The sequence below is a fragment of the Hyperolius riggenbachi genome, chromosome 4 (assembly GCF_040937935.1).
Source record: "Hyperolius riggenbachi isolate aHypRig1 chromosome 4, aHypRig1.pri, whole genome shotgun sequence".
NCBI classification, from domain to species: domain Eukaryota; kingdom Metazoa; phylum Chordata; class Amphibia; order Anura; family Hyperoliidae; genus Hyperolius; species Hyperolius riggenbachi.
Window position 1 is genome coordinate 423,848,283 of NC_090649.1, and position 17,943 is coordinate 423,866,225.

The following is a 17,943-nucleotide window of genomic DNA, read 5'->3' on the forward strand; positions in this document are numbered from 1 at the left end:
TCCACCATTCTAATGACTTTAATACTGTCTCTGGACATGTTACCTCTGTTTCCAAATCCTCCTGCTTCTTGCTCCAGACTTCCATCATCCAATATTGGAGTTGTCTTGTGTGCAATAACGCCCACTGGATTGCAGGGGATGTTGACGTCAGAAATCCTAGTATTCGCATGACTTCTCTTATTGTTAGATTTGGATCTGTTATACAATCTTGTATTATCCTCTTTAACTTTGTCATTTTCTCTTCTGTTAAGTACAGCCTTTCTTTTTCCGAGTTTATGACTACTCCTAGAAACTGTATCTTTGATGTCGGTTCCAATACCGACTTCTCCCAATTTATCAGCCAACCGAGAGCTTGAAGTTGATCCAGCACCTTCTTCGTGTCCTCCTTTGCCTGTTGATACGAGTCTGCCACTACTAGTAAGTCGTCTAGATAGGGAATTACCAGAATTCCCTTTACGTGAAAGTCCTTTATCACCTCCCCCATTACTTTCGTGAATATGCGGGGTGCTGATGAAATGCCGAAGGGCAGGACTCTGAACTGGAGGTGCTGGATTGAATCTTTCCGTTTTATCGCAAATCTGAGAAATTTTTGTGACGACTCTCTTATTGGGATATGCCAGTAGGCGTCCCTTAGATCTATATTCGTCATGACGCAGTTGGGGGTTAGCAAGTTTCTTACAGAGAAGATCGATTCCATCCTGAATCTTTGATAAGTCACAAACGGGTTTAAAGGTTTTAGGTTCAAGATTAACCTGAATTTGCCCGTCGGTTTCTTTACTAGAAAAATCGTAGAGTAAAATCCCTTGCGATGTTGATCGCAAGGAACCGGAACTACCACTTTCTCCTCTATCATATCTTTTATGATGCCTTGTAAGGCCTGACGCTTTTGTTTGTCCCTTGGCAGAGGAGTGGAAACAAACCTGTTTCTTGGAAGTGATTGAAATTGGATCTTGTACCCTTGATTTACCAGACTGAGGATGAAATCGTTTCTGCTTACTTTCGTCCATTGAGAATAAAATTGTGTTAGACGACCCCCAACTCTCTCTTTGGCGTCACTTCTTCTCTTTGTTTTCTGGGTTCCGAAAAGGAAAATTCCTTTTCGTTCCCTCTCTATTGATAGCCCAGGGTTTCCTTCTCTGCTGAGGTTTATCCCTGCTTTCCTGTCTATTCCTTCTGAAGAACCTTTTATTTTGTATAAATTTCTTTTTCTTTGGGAATCCCTTCTTTCTATCTCCTGTTCTCTCCAGTATCTCATCCAGCTGGGCCCCAAACAACAGGTCTCCATCAAAGGGTATGTTACACACCCTTGCTTTTGAGGCCTGACTGCCTTCCCAATTCTTTATCCATAAATTACGTCTTGCGGAATTAATTAAAGCAGAAGTTCTTGCATTCACTCTTATGTTTTCTGCTGCTGCGTCTGTTATGTAATCCGTAGCCTTTGACACCACGTCTAATGACTCTAGGATCTCCTCTTTAGATGCTCCTCTCTCTACCTTTTCTTCAACATCCTTTACCCATAAGGCTAATACCCTGGATACACATGTTGTTGCAGCAGCTGGTCGAAAATTTGCTCCTGCTGACGTCCATGCCTTCTTAAGTGCAAACTCCACCTTCTTATCCTGTGGATCTTTAAGATATCCCAGATCTTCAAAAGCTAATTCGTTATCCTTATTAACTTGAGAGAATGCTGCATCAAGTCTAGGGCATCGATCCCATACTTTGGCATCCGCTTCAGTGAATGGAAACCTCTTAATAAACCCCTTAGACATGAACAACTTTCTATCTGGGTATTTCCATTGACTAAGAATAGTATTCTTTGTAGACCTATGTACCGGAAATGTAAGTGGCTCATCCGGTTCCATTCCCTGGTACAATCTATCATGTAAAGATATCTCTTCAGATTTCTTTGGTTCAATTTTTAAAGTTTTATTGATCGCCAATATTAGCTGATCAGTCTCATCAGCCGGAAATCTGAATCTAGACACTTTCTTTATTTCTGATATACTCTCCATACTCTTGGCTGAAGATATTTCAGATTCATTATCATCCTCCTCCTCCCCTTCTTCAGCCTCTTCATCTTCAGAGGAAGAAATGATAGGTCTTTTGGTGGAGGATTTACTCTTACTCTTTGCTGGCTGTTCAGACCCTGTTTCACCAGTACAAGGTACAGGAGTTGCCAGTGCAGCCGTACTAGCGCTAGCACTAGGCGTATCTGTAGGTGGGGTCATAGCAGCAGAAAAAACTTCCTTTAAGGATTTAATTGTATCAGACATTTCTTGTTTAACTGCTGTCATAATCTCCTGTTTCAGACCCCCAGATTGCTCTTGAATTAATTTTACAAAACAGGGTTGGCAAAACTGTTTAGTGTACGTCTGGGCAAGCTTTGTGTCACAGAGCGGGCAACGCCTCCTAGGCCTTGAAGGGTCAGCAGACTCTGTGCCCTATAATAAAACACAATAAAAACCAAATGTCAATCCTCTGCCTACAACTGTAGCTATAATGACACCCAGGTGCATAAATTCTCAGAGCGTGGTTAGAGTAATCATCCGTTCACCAGAATGAAAAATAAAAGGTACATGTATATCAATAAACTATACATAAACCTTAACTGAGGTACTCTGGGGAAAAAAATGTATACAATATATGCAGAGACAACAGGCTTTCTAAATTCGCAATAAGACATCTAGATGGATTAGCAACAAAGTGACTACCAGATGTCCCAAAATATATGCATGGATATACATACTAAGCCCTGCATAAATTCAAACCTCAGACAGACGTAATATATATATGAATAAATATCCTCTGTCAAAGTAAGAGACCTCAGATCAGACGCTTAAGCAGTATCATATGCTATGTGTCTTAATATTTATAATCAGATCAGACCTCAGCATAGACGCGGTATAGGGCTCCTCGGCTCATACCATGAAGGTCACCAAGCCTTCCGCCCATCTTACCTTTCCCGGCTCCTGCTTAGCGTCTATCCTGCTCCGCTCGCACAACGAAATGCCGAGCCATGCAGGTATCCGGCGTCTCTTCACTCACGCGACCGGAAGTGACGTCGCGTAAGGGCGGAAGTCCGCTCTACGAGCGCCGCCATTGAGGGCAATCCGATTGCCAATCCCTCCGGACGCCCAGGATTGCCCCACGTCACTTCCGGCGCGCCACAGCCTCCGCCAAGAGAGAATCATGGACGCCGCTCGCGTCCTCGGAACCACCACCACCCGGGCAGCCAAGACGCATCCTAAGAAGGTAAAACAGCCGACCTTCTTACATCGGACCCCCATCCTCTCCAGGCAGGTCCACCATGCGTCGCCAACCAAAGGTCCCCAGCACACCTGGCTAGACGGACCGGCGAGCGACATAGAGTACTCTTTCCTGGAACAGGAAACGTCAACTGAGGTTAGAGGGGTTGGTTTAAAATTTATAGAGTGCTCAAGTGGAACGTTTCCTGTTCCTGGGAGGAGCCTATGTCGTCTCATGGTGGACCTGTCCTGGAGGTTACTGGAAAAATATAATTCACAGTGTTCAACATAAGTCTGTAAAACTTACATGAAAGCACCTGGGAACTGCATTTATGGGGTTGTTGAACCGGTGCTATGTGAATGTGACAGGCCTGGGTTGTTCCATTACAATATCACAATCATATGTTTCTGGTAACCTGTCAGAAAAAAAGTGTCCCCGGGGGGTACTTACCTCTGGATCCTAAAGAGGCTTCCCTGTCCTCAGCACCCCCGTTTCAGCGCTGGCATCCTCCAAAAATCCCAACAGGCGCAGCAGTCATCCGGCTCCACACAATCCTGTGACGCACACATACAATCCTGCGCCTCGGTTTTCAGTTTGGCCACCGGCAGAAATAGCCGAGCCTGATCGGGTCCGCTGTACTGCACAAGCATGAGGTGGCTGCACCTGCGCAGTAGAGCGGATTTCAGACTCGGTTATTTCCGCCAGAGCCCATCAGAAAGCCGCTACTGCACCTGCGTAAGGTGCGTCATAGGCTTGTTATGCTTGTGGGCAGTTCGGGGGTCTCTGCGCTGGATTGCACTGGCTAAGGAGGACGGGGGAAGCCTCTAGGATCCAGAAGCATCCCCCTCCCGAGGCAAGTACCCCCTAGGGGCACTTTTTTCATGACAGGCTTACTTTAAATGAAAGAGAATAACATGTAATAAAAGTGAACGGAGATCATACTGATGGTCATGTTTTAACATTCTAATCATGCAGATTGGGCAAGCACCATCAACCACACCAATTAAATGTAATCCAACTCGAGTGTGCAGAAGGAACCATATTACACATTATACAAAGAAAGGACCAAAGAATGTTACAAAAAACACCACACCACTCATGAATTATTAATACCAATTGCTATCTTTATTCACTACAAATGCACAATAAAAACAATTAAAACCAATTAAAATAGGAGTAAGCGCAATAAGTAATGCATTGAAAGCATTACTTATTGAAAGCGCATTCCTAGGGCTGTCGCGGTTCGCCGCCAAACCAACCAGAGGAAGCTGTATTGGTTTGGGGGCGAATCCTGACAGCCCTAGGAGCGCACTTTGCCCCTCATGTGCTCCTGACACACTTCTTTGGTATGCCTCTCTCTTCTGCCTGTCTATTTTTACTTCAATATCACTTAATTATTCATATATGCACTTTATGGTTTCCTCAGTGGTGGGGTCCTATATTATTGGCCTAATGGCCTCTTTCTTGTGTCTCGTTTCTACCTCAACTCACTATTGCACTCTATATGCTATTTCACTCTCTGGACATGTTTGTAATATGCCTTTCAATTGATGGTGTGTATACGGTTTATATATACACATTTCGGGTCACTATGTATTTAATTTGTGAAACGCAGGGTTATATATATATATATATATATATATATATATATATATATATATCGCTTATTGATTGTAGTGTATAATTTGATGCATTGTAATGCATTACTTATTGTAATTACTCCTATTTTAATTGGTTTTATTGTGCATTTGCGGTTAATAAAGATAGCAATTGGAATTGATAATTTATGAGTGGTGTGGTGCTTTTTTTGGAACATTCTTTGGTCCTTTCTTTGTATAAAGCGCTAACATTCTGCAAGTAGAGTTACTAGTGATCAGCAGTATAATACAGGTCAGATTCAAGCTTGAGCTACTGGCCAGGGTGTAACTAAAGGGGCCCATACACTCAGCCGATTTTCTGACCGATCGATCGATCTCAAATCGGTTGGCCAATCGACCGATCGATGGCCGATTTCGATGGATTTCCATCGAACTGGCAGGGTGGAAAATTTAGGTCGATCTGATGAGATTGCTTATCAGTTTGCATTGGCCTTAATGGAAATCTGATGGCAAAAAAATGCCATCAGATCGAATTTCAATAGATTTCAAACTGAAATCTATTGGAATTCTATCCTGGTAAAAAAAATGTTCTAAAAACGCATCAGATAGATCATCAGATGCATTTCTTATCTATGTGCTGCCAATCTGACGAGTGTATGGGCACCTTAACCTCCTTAGCGGTAACCCCGTGCTGGACACGGGGTAAGCCGCCGGAGGGTGCCGACGTCATCCCGCCCCGTCGCCATGGCGACGGGGGAAGCCCTACAGGAAATCCCGTTCTTTGAACGGGATTTCCTGATCGCCTATCGCCGGAGGCGATCGACGGGGCTGGGGGGGGGGGCTATCATGTAGCGAGCCCTGGGCTCGCTACATGATTTAAAAAAAATAAAAAAATTAAAAAAACTGCTGCGCTGCCCCCTGGCGGAATTTTTCATACCGCCAGGGGGGTTAAGGCACTTGTCTGCTATTCAGTCTGCAGTAGAGGTCTGAGTCTGTACCAATGTACTCAAGAGGTGGATCTGAGGAAGAATGCAACCTATTAGAAGGGGTTAACTGGGGGTGAGCGGTTATTGTGTAACTAACTGCCCCTAAACGTAGACAGAATAAAATATGAGTGAGACCAATATAAGATTATAATAGCATTCCTTTCAATATTTATTAGTATTATAGAGTTTTCCCCACATCCCAAATTAAAGTCCCAGAGTCCACACATATTAACATTATATATCAAAACTTAAAGGAAAACTGAAGTGAGAGGGATATGGAAGCTGCCATATTTATATCCTTTTAAGCAATACCAGTTGCCTGGCAGCCCTATTGTCCTCTACCTCTGACACTTTTAGCCATAGACCCTGAACAAGCATTCAGCAGATCAGGTGTTTCTGACATTATTGTCACATCTGACAATATTAGCCGCATGCTTGTTTCTGGAGTTATTCAGACATTACTGCAGCCAAATAGATCAGCAGGGCTGCCAGGCAACTGGTATTGTTTAAAAGGAAATACATATGGCCCCTTCCATATACCCCTCATTACAGTTGTCCTTTAAAGGGGGTGGTAACATTCCAAAAAAATGAAACTAAAAATAGTTAGTGCCCCTAATGTACATGTAAGCCCCCTTAAAACAAAATGGTCCATATATTTTATTTTTTACGTAGTCTGCGTGCCATTGCTAAACGGTGCAGTGCCAACAGGATTGTGGGAAGGTTTTAGCTACAGTACCAAGCTTATCTCAAAATGCAGATTAAAAAAAACAAAACACATCCCATCTTAGATAAGATAATGACACTACACCAGAAGGTAATTGAATCTCCCCTCCCTTTGAAGAGTTTACACAGTGATGTAAGCCTGTTGTTAGCTAGGTGATGTCTGTGTGGGAGGGATAGCAATCTGTACGATTAAGGTAGCCATCTATCAGGTGACTTGGCGGTTGATCGACCATCCAATTTGATTATCATACCCAAATTGGGAAAAAAAAAAACAGTGCCGCCAAGTGCATGCCCGACCATTAATGCGATTAATTACAGACCAAAATTGGTCACATTACTTGATCGCACACGCTGCAAGATGCAGGGCTGACTTGCTTGATTGGTACGCGGTGGTAACGGCGTCCAATTTCGGGATGACCGACGTATGCGACGAAACCCCCGGCCCCGTCACCCCTAATGTTAAATGTCCCCCCCGGGGCCCAGAGCAAGTGATGCATTACCTGTCGGCGGCCTCAGCTTGTCCTCGGCTGCCTCCAGGATTCCTCCGTTTTGCATACACACGCTGGTAATGCGGGAAATGCCTAGAAAAAAAGATTCCGATCAGATTATTTACAACCAGCGCTAAAGAAGGGATGTAGATAAAGATAAAACAATCTCTGATAACTGAATGCTGCCAGGGGCGTAGCAATAGGGGTTTCAGAGGTTGCAACCGCATCGGTATTAGCTCTCTATTGGTCCTGTGCTCATAATAATCACGTCTATAGATACTTTGAATAGTGGTAATCATTAAACTGTTCCCCATCCCCTTCTTGCACCTCTGACACTGTAGTTGTACTTGGAAGGTTTTGGTGTGTATCAATATGTCAATATTATGTATAGAGTGCTAGGGGAGCTCCATTGTAAAACTTGCATCAGGGCCCACAGCTCCTTAGCTACGCCACTGAATGCTGCTAATGGCAATGGCTGGAGACAGAGAGTGGCTGCTAGCCCTAGCCACTCATTCTGATCAGCATACTGATGGCAAGGAATGGGAGCATGGTTAGGGCTTGTTTCCACTGTGCTAGGCATGTATAGTGTGACACGATAACGGCACAGCTGTGAGGCGAGACACACCCAGATCCCTCTAGCCTTAACACAGCTACAGGAATTAGGATGTGTAATGCGGAAAAATCCAGCATGCTGCCCCCTCATGCGAATAGGACTGCAGCCTATTGATTTCAATAGGTTGTGTTTCTCCATCCGAATCTCATGCGGGAAAACGCAGTTAATTTAGCATCTGTGGCAATGGGACCTCAAACTGTCAGGTGTCACAGTCATTGAAATTTGCCTCCTTAAAGGATACCAGAGGGGAAAAAAAAAAAAAGTCTCTGGTAAAATGTGAAAAAAAAAAAAAAAAAAGACAAACACTTAAATAGTGCTTTTCTCCTGGCGGACTCAAAGCGCCAGAGCTGCAGCCACTAGGACGCGCTCTATAGGCAGTAGCAGTGTTAGGGAGACTTGCCTAAAGTCTCCTGCTGAATAGGTGCTGGCTTACTGAACAGGCAGAGCTGAGATTCGAACCCTGGTCTCCCGTGTCAAAGGCAGAGCCCTTAAACATTACACTATCCAGCACCGTGAAGGTGCAGTGGGTAAGGAGGGGGGGGGGGGGGTATAAGCAAATATCTGCCGTGCCTCCCATTCCCCTCTGTCACTCACTGTTCTTTTACAATCCGTCCTGTTATTCTTGGTGACTCCAAACCCGGACATACTGTCTGTTCTTCTCACCTGTGACCATGCAGAAATAGGTCACAGGACAGGAGCACGCTCGCTCCCCCAGCGTCTCCACTCAGCATCTGATGCTCACTGCAGTGGAGTGCGCACGCCGGAACTCAGGAGCGCACGCCTGTCCTGTGACATCACTGCCCGGCCACAGAGGAGCAGAACAGACATACTGCGCCGTGGAACAGACATACTGCGCATGCACGGCGCAGTATGTCCAGGATTGGAGTCACCAAGAATAACAGGACTGATTGTAGGAGAATGGCGAGTGACAGAGGGGAACGGGAGGAGTGCTATGTATTTGCTTATACCCCTCTACTCACTGCACCATCACTTCTTACCAGAGGCTTACGGCTCTTGTATCTTTTAACCTGTTTTCACTGCTGCATGGATAGCTGGCTCCACCCTCTCCTGTGTCAGCTCTGGTGGTCACACTTGTTATGGGGAGAAAAGTGTATCCTGAGGCACACTAACTATGGGGGAGGGAAGACGTCCGGGTGCTGTACATTTAATTTGTGGGTGCAATGATGGCTGCATTTGGTAAGTGAGGTGGGGAAGGGAAGATGGCTGCACTCATGGGAGGGAGGAGTCTCATGGGGGCTGCACTTGTTAGAGAAGGGTGAAGGTGTCATGGACAGTGTTGCCTGCAAATTGTCAATAGTCATTTTCACATCAAAAATGCCATTTTTGATTTCGGAAAAATATTTGCGAAAATTTACTGCATTTCCGCAATGTGGTCAAAGGAAACGATTTTTTTCTTTCTAATGCCCAAAAAAGTAATTTTTTTTACTGCGAAAATCATTTTTTTTAGTGCAAAAAAATCGTGAAAAATGAAAAAAAATAAATTAAAATAAAATTTAAAAAAAAAAAATCACAACCTTTTTACAAAATGCTTTTCAAGTGAATTTCCGCAAAAATGAATGCGAAAAAAATGTCAGCATTTTCGCTCATCACTGGTCATAAAAACCAGTGCTGTTATAGAGTGCCATGTGGTATGCCTGCTGGCCATGGGAATCACCGGTGGGGGAGGGGCATGAGAAGGGGAACCCATCACAGCTTGCTGGTGTCAGGCTGATCCTCTCTTACACACCCGATACAGTGCTGCTGTCATTATACTCTCATTACATGGCTGTCACCAGCATATATGCTAAGAGGATGAGGAGGATGTCAGTAACCCCAATAATATACACATATAAATACTGTCAGGCAGCAAGGGCGTAGCAATAGGGGTTGCAGAGGTAGCGACCGCATCGGGGCCCTTGGGTCAGAGGGGCCCCACGGGGCCCTTCCTAAACCAAAGTATAAGCGGTTTATTGCGGAGCAGTGCTTTTCAGCGCTGCTAGCTTTGGGCGCAGCCAGCGCCGCCATAGACTGTAATGGGAATCAGTCTATAGCGGCGCTCAGTGAGGAAGGTCGGCTCCGTCAGAAGACGGAGCCGAAGTTGTTTAAAAAACACAATAATTCGGCCTCCAGCAATCGCTGGAAGCCGAATTATTTCATTCCCCCACTATCCATGTCGGCCTGGAGGGGGAATAGTAATTAAAACGCCCCGGACTTGTGCAGAAGCAGGACCAGCCATTTAACAGCTGGATCCTGCGCCCAAGTCTACCAGCGCCGTATTCAAATGTACGCGTTTATTGGTCCTATGGTGGTAATAATCACTTCTACAGATGCTTGGAATGGTAGTAATCGTTAACACACTGTTCCCCATCCCCTTCTTGCACCTCTAATACTGTAGATGACCGTAGCAGGTTTTTTTTGCGTTGTATCAAGTGTTATGTATAGAGTGCTTGGGGGGGGCCCAATGTAAAACTTGCACCGGGGCCCCGAGCTCCAGAGCTACGCCACTGTCAGGCAGGCTGGATGCCGCACACACATCACGCACCTGCAGAGGGATAGCCTGCTGACGTCACCAGGAGTCCCGTGCAGCAGCAGTCCCCGAGCTCCTGCATGTGACGTCATGGAGAAGCAGCCCGTGCGGACTGGCAGAGTGACGGCGGCGGGACCAGAGGAGGACGTGTCTCCAGACTCTCCGAGGCTCCACACACAAGAGTGGCATTCCCGGGCAGAGGCTCCGCCTACAAGAACGGGTCTCCGTCTAGCTACGGGAGGCAGCAGAGCAGCAGCCATATGTGAGTGCCCGTTACTCCTATTTGTCAGCAGCTCCCTCTGGTGGCCGCCAGAGCAATTACTAGGACAGGCCTGAAGGGGATTAGAGAGAGAAGGTATATGGGGGAGTTTGCTGCACCGGCAATTGGCTGATTTATATACAGATAAAATATAAAATGTGATCACGAGTGATATCGCTAAAATTGACAGCACATGACATAGGGGGCGTGGCTACGCGTGGGAAATGGAGAACACTAATCTGCCTATCACATCACAGAGGGGCGGGGCTATGTTTAGGAAAGCGAGAACAGCTGTCTCTGATAGGGGGCGAGGCTACGCTTGGGAAAAGGAGAACGCTGAGCTTCTTGTTAAAGAGGGCAGGGCTATGCATAGGAAAAAGAAATCACTAAGCTGCCTGTCACGTAGAGGGGCGGGGCTACACTTGGGACAGGGAGAACACAGCTGTTTGTCACAGGGCGGGGCTACATTTGGAAAGAGAGAACACAGCTGTTTGTCACAGGGCTGGGCTACATTTGGAAAGGGAGAACATTGAGCTGCTTGTGACAGGGGCGGGGCTACACTTGATAAAAGGCAGAATATTGAGCTGCCTGTGACAGGGGGCGGGGCTACACTTTGCTATAGGGAGATAACTGAGCTGCCTGTGTGACCAGAGTAGTGTAGGATGGAAGCTGGCATTGGGCTCCTGCACCAGGGAGCCAGCAGCAAAGGAGTACTTACTGTTAATAGCTGTTTAAAGGTGGCCACTAATGGTCAAATTTCTAGTGAAAAATCGTTTGAGCGATCAGAAATTCTGATTGAAAATAATCTCAGTTGTTGGGCGCAATCGATTATGAACGATTATAGACTAGATTTTTGTTAAACCGAAATATGGATTTTCTTGATTGGTTGCAATAGATAGGAAGCAAAGATTGGTTTGTTGATGGTGTAGTGAACGATTTTTCTTCCGATCAGAGTTTCTGATCGCTCGCTCAAACGATTTTTTCGCTAGAAATTGGACCATTAGTGGTCACCTTTAGCTGTAACAATTACTATTGTGTTTGATTTAAATAGTGATTATCATTAAAATGCCACTACAGCAAAAAAACATAAGCAGTTAAAATCTGAAGGTGGCCACTAATGATCCAATCTTTTTCATGCAATCTTACCATTTCTATGTAATATAAGGGACAGCCTATAGTATTCATTCAATATATTTACTCAGTTTACTCTTCTACTACAAAGATTTGGTAAGATTGGATGAAAAAGAATGGATCATTAGTGGCTATCCTGACAGCACCGACAAAAGGCATTTCCTGTATGACAGTTGTTAAGTCTAATGCCTGGTACACACGATGAGCTTTTCTGGCAGATTTAGGCCTCTTTCACAGTGCGACGTTAAATTTGCATGTTAAAACAACATTTACCGCAGAATAACTCACTGCAATGAAAAATCAATACCCTGTTCACAGTGCACACGTTGCGTTGGTGTCTAACGCTGCACGTTAAGTGAAAGTACTGCATGCTGTGCGTTATACACATTATTACCTGCGTTAGACTGTTTGCACATGCTCAGTAATGACTTGGAGACACACTGTTCATTGCCTGTATGCTCTACTACTGTATGCGACCGTAATGGGGCATTAAGTTGCGTTGCGACTTTTTGGGGGCATTGCAGTGTAATTTGCGTTACGACTTTAACGTCGCATCAAAACGCAACGTCCTACTGTGAAAGAGGCCTTACTGCCAAATGAATTATTTCCAACATGTCTGATCTGATTTCTGATCGATTTTTCATAGAAGTGAATGGAAAATCAGATCGGACATGTTGGAAATAATCCATCTGGCAGTAAATCTGTCAGAAAATCTCATAGTGTGCAACAGGCATAACTACCAAAACAGTAAGATACCAGCCAGCCTACTTATCTACACACTATTTTGGCAGTTAGACTTAGCAACTGCCAATCAGGAAATGTTTTGAAAAAAAAAAACTGAGAATCCCCCATGAGCAGATGGACTAGTCCACAACATGTCGGTTTTGTCAAATTTGAACTGCTTACATTTTTAGCTGTACTACTGGTCTTTTAATAATTCGTTCCCACTTCTGTTCAGGCATCTCTGCAGTGCCGGGAAAGGATAGTGTAACAATTTCACTGGATCACATGACTTACAGAGGAACAGTAATGAGATTGAGTATCTCTAATGCCACCAGGACTTTTGCAGGAGCAGAGTGAGCCTTTTAACAGTTTTACCTGGCGCCCCAAATCTCCCGGCGGCTTAATCATATGTATGCTGAGGAAGTGGGGCACCACACACTGGGGTGGGGGCACATTATTTAATGTAAGGGGGGGGGGGCTCAGGTCCAAATAATCGTATTATACCGTAATACCGTCATACCGTGGTATTTTTTTAGACAGTTATCATACCGTGGAATTTCATACCATTGCAACTCTACAGGCAGCCAGTTCAAATTTTCCAATACTATAACAGAGTGCATAGAAATAACTGCAAAACATTTAGTACTGTAACTTAAAGAGAGCCTGAGGTGGGCTCATAAAATGAAATAAATAAAAACCGACCGGATCCGGAAGCCCCAAAAATCGGGTAGCCCTCTCCGACGCTCCTGTGGGCCGCATTGGCCCACTTTCACTTTCGTGACCTCTTGGTCATGACGCTGGAAGGAGAGAGATCTCTCCCCCAGTGTGCAGGGAGGTGGGGGAGCAGAAGGGGCATGGCCAAGGAGAGAGAGAAACCCTGAAGGAACGCCCCTAGCGGGCATTTTGAACAGTCAATCACTCTCCTCTATTTACCATTCGAGATAGCGACAAATATGATCGCTAATTTCAGTGGGCTATAGCATGGTGGTGGGGGGGGGGAGCAGAGAACAGTGGTGTGGGGGCACAGAGGCATGCCATGAGGCAGAGAACATGCCTCTGTGTCCTATTTGCCCCCAAGGAACTGCCTCGGGATCTCTTTGAAGCACTGAAAAAGTCAGTAAAAAGAGCTATTTTTACTTACCTGGGTCTTCTCCTGTCTCCCAATGGCAGCACCTGCATTGCACACAAACACACCTGCCTCATCAAGAGTGTACTGTGCCTGTAGGGTATGAATGCATGACCTTTCACCTTCACTACACTGTAGCTGTGCCTGTCTTTTAGCTTATAGGAGTGGGGAAACCAATCTCTCTGCCTTTCCTTTCACACAGGCGCTCCCTCCACATTCAGACTCCCTCCACCCTGATCTCACCTCTCTGCTCCTACCGTCCTCACTAAGGGGCCAGACACTATGGGCCTGATTCTATTCAAGGTGATAAGTAGCTTGCAGATGCGAGCTACTTATCACATTGCCATCGTACAAGGATTACCGGCAAATCCTATTGCCCGTTTCACTCGTGCGATGGCTGTTCGCTAGGGAGCATTACCTTTTTTTGCTCCCTTTTTCCGGGTGAGGGGGAGTGAGGTTTTACCTTGTGGAGCTGTCCTTCAGCACCACAGCCTTGCTTCCCACACATGCATGCACCCGCCGAACATCTACCGCCATTTTCCGAAGCTGCATCTGGGAGTCTCCTTTAATGAGGAGACCCTCAGAGCTCCCAGTCGGGTCACCGCAGATAGCCGAAGCCCTTCATGTAGCTGTGCTGCCACCCCTGGCAATTTACCTCCTGCCGCTGAACACCAGCTGCCTCTTGACGCAAGTGTATATGTCACTGTAATTACTTTCTCAGAGCACTGGCAAGCATCTTTGGGGCTCTCCATTGCTCCACTGTCTGAGATAATGAAAATGATCCAGACAGTGGACCAAACGGGAGCCCCGGTGGGGGGTTCAAAGATGCTTTGCCGGGGCTCTGGGAGAGAAAGAGTAATTACAGTAATAGCGAGAGGCGGCACGTGTTCAGCAGTAGGAGGTAAATTGACATGTCTCCCCCTAATTTGCTGCTCATAGACAAGGTACTGTCACAGAGAAATCCAAGGCCCCTGCAGAGGGAGCGGGCCCCCTTCAGGCATGGGTCTTGGGATGATTGCCCCACCAAAAGGCTGCCCCTGAGGAAATAAATATGGCAGCCAACATAATCCTCTAAGTTCAGGTGTACTTTTAGTCAATACTTTCTAGAGCCACCTTTTGCTGAAGTTACAGATGAACATCTTTTTAGTTATACCTCAGGTAGTCCATTCCTCAAGGCTATAATGCACCCCAACTCCTTCATGTATTGGGTTGTATTGCCTTACAGCAATCTTGGGATCATGCCACGGATTCTCAGTTGAGTTGAGATCTGGTCTTTGACTAGGCCTTTCCATGACTTTTACAGTATGTTCCCTGTTAATGTACTCCACTTTAGCACTATGGTTAATGTCATTCCAAATCCCAGTTTACCTCAAGAATTAGCGCCATCCTTTTTTCTTACATTTTTGACCCATTTTATTGAAAAGCACCCTTGCAGTATGATACTGCCAACGCCATGCATCACTTCAGGAATTGTGATATGTGGTGATGGGAAGTGTTGAGTTTAGTCACATATGGTGTTTTCACATGATAGATTGCTGGCCAAAGGTCAGCCTCATCAGAACTGAGCACATTCTTTTGTGTTTTTGAGGAGTCCACCATGTAGTGTTGTTGAAGATCCAAGTGTCCTTTTTTTTTTTTCTGGGGGTGGGTTTTAAGCAATGACTTTTTTTCTGTCCGTCTTCCATAAAACCCTGCCATGAGGATCTGTGTATCTTCTTTAGTGTTAACATTGGTGTGTTTGTTACACCTCTGACACCTCCTTGCCCTGTCTTTGTTTTGGTTATCGGTCAGGTTTTAGAGGTGCCAAAACCTTACTTTCTAATGAATTATAATTGGCTTAATAGTAAAGATATTGGTATTACCTTGTTGTAGTTGTAGTACACTGTGGGTTGTTTTTTGTGCACAAGATGTTTTGCACATATTTCCTCCATAGATCATTTGAGAGGTTCACTAAGTGAACAATGGAAAATAAATGCTTTTGAGAAAACTGACAACAGCACCACATACATGCAAGAGAATACAATAGATGAGATAACACCATTGAAAGTAGCACTTGGTAAATGCTGACGTTTTCATGGAAAACAGAGACATGGCATCCCAAGTTTAGAATCTTCTTTCCTGGATGGATGATTGGCCTTTTCCTGAGGGGCCGTGAACACGGTATTCCCTGAATGCCTTTTTTGGCGGTGTAACAGGTGGAATGCATTGCATCATTGCCGCCAATTTGTTTTTTGTGTACAAGATGTTTTGCAGCATATTTCCTCCATAGATGTGGAACATTTGAGAGATTCGCTGGGTGAACATTTGGAGAAATCACTTTTATGAAAACTGATGACATCAGCGCATATATGCAAGAGAATATAAAAAATGGAATAACACCATCGAATATAGCACAAGAAATGCAGAACTTTTGGTAGAAAACTAGGACATGGCATCCCGACTTTAGAGACTTCTTGCTTGGATGGACGCCCAGGTGATTGGCCCAGGTTGTGAGTACCATTTTTCGAAATACATCTATAGTAAGTATTCTAGAGTAATAATTACGTGTTTAAAAATGGAAGTATTCTAGACTAAAATTACACGTGTAAAAATGTTATGCAACTGTACTGCTGTAATGTTAGTTACATGAATTATTGTTTTGTGCGTTTTCAAGTGTTTATTGATTGATGATTTTACATTTTAGTGTACTGCATGTGGTTTTTTGTGTACAAGATGTTTTGCAGCATACTTCCTCCATAGATGTGGAATAATTAAGAGATTTGTTAGGTAAACATTTGGAAAAATCGCTATTATGAAATTTGAAGACAGCACCGCATACATACAATAGACTACAAAAGATATGATAGCACCATCGGGTATTGCACGAAAAATGCAGAACTTTTATTGGAAAACTGAGACATGGCATCCCAACTTTAGAGGCCTCTTGCCTGGATGGACTCAAATTAAGATGGATGATTGGCCCAGGTTGTGAGTAGCATTTTTCTAAATATATGTATAGGAAACATTCTAGACTAATAATTATATGTGTAGAAATGTTATGTTACTATACTGCTGTAATATCTTATCAGATGCATTAAGTTTTTTTGTGTGTGTTTAGAAGTGCTTATTGGTTGATGTATTTAAATTGTCACTTCCTGCTTTGCTGGTGGCCAGATAGGGAATCTCGTATACTAACACGGTGTCCCCTGAAGGCCTTTTTTACCGTTGCAACAGGCACAACGCACTGCACTGCTGATGCCAATTGTGAAACCAGCCTGAACGGTTCACGGTGCATTACTTTGTTATTGAATGTAGAATTGTGTCTGTATAGCTGCCAGTTTAGTGTTTCACCATTATTTTGTTAAAGTTGTAGTGTACTGTATGGTTTTTTTGTACAAGATGTTTTGCAGCATATTTCCTCCATAGATGTGGAACATTTGAGAGATTCACTGGGTGAACATTTGGAGAAATTAAGTTTTTTTGTGTGTGTTTAGAAGTGCTTATTGATTGATGTATTTAAATTGCCACTTCCTGCTTTGCTGGTGGCCAGACAGGGAACCTCGTATACTAACACGGTGTTCCCTGAAAGTCTGTTTTTGACTTTCCAACAGGCGCAACGCACTGCACTGCTGATGGCAATTTACAGTGTGAAACCATCCTAAACGGTTCACAACCATATGTAACCTGCTTAGTACCAGTTTGGTTGGTGTTTGGTGTGGCTGTAGGGGAGGAGGAGGCCACAGGTAAAGCTTACGGGTATATTTAAATCACTTCAAATATGCACCTGAGTTTTACTCTGCAGGTTACATTACTTTGTTATTGAATGTAAAATTGTGTCTGTATAGCTGCCAGTTTAGTGTTTCACCATTATTTTGTTAAAGTGGCAGTGTACTGTATGTTTTTTTTGTACAAGATGTTTTGCAGCATATTTCCTCCATAGATTTGGAACATTTGAGAGATTCACTGGGTGAACATTTGGAGAAATTGCTTTTATGAAAACTGATGACAGCAGCGCATATATGCAAGAGAATACAAAAGATGGGATGACACCACTAAATTTAGCACGAGAAATGCAGAACTTTTGGTGGAAAACTAGGACATGGCATCCCGACTTTAGAGACTTCTTTCCTGGATGGACTCAATTTAAGATGGGTGATTGGCCCAGGTTGTGAGTAGCATTTTCTTTATTACATGTGTAGTAAGTATTCTAGAGTAATAATTATGTATTTAAAAATGTTATGCCAATGTACTCCTGCAATATCTTTTTAGATGCTTGTTGTATTTTTCTGTGTATTTAGAAGTGTTTATTGAGTGATGTATTTAAAGAGTAACTGTCAGGCTACAAAAGCTAATTTAAACCTCTATTCTCCTGTGTTAAACAGTTTAGAAGGAAGCCAAAAAGGCATTACTGAAGATAAAAATCTCTCTTACATTTGATGTGTGCTTATCAGCAAAGCTGTTATTCCCAAGCTCTTAAGAAGACGCAAGCCGCATTCCATACTGCAAAGCATTCTGGGGCTCTCCCCTCGGCTGCTAATGAGAAG

General features: G+C 44.2%; 1 protein-coding gene across 1 annotated transcript in view; it reads right to left on the reverse strand.

The window, feature by feature from the left end:
* MGME1 (mitochondrial genome maintenance exonuclease 1) overlaps positions 1-10,511 on the reverse strand; it is a 58,655-nt gene extending 48,144 nt beyond the window's left edge. Inside the window, exons 1-2 of the mRNA XM_068232443.1 lie at positions 10,197-10,511; positions 7,054-7,134 (exon numbers count right to left, since the gene is read on the reverse strand). The gene's annotated coding sequence lies outside the window, so the exon portion shown is untranslated. The remainder of the gene's footprint in view (positions 1-7,053; positions 7,135-10,196) is intronic.
* Between the last annotated feature and the right edge of the window lie 7,432 nt (positions 10,512-17,943).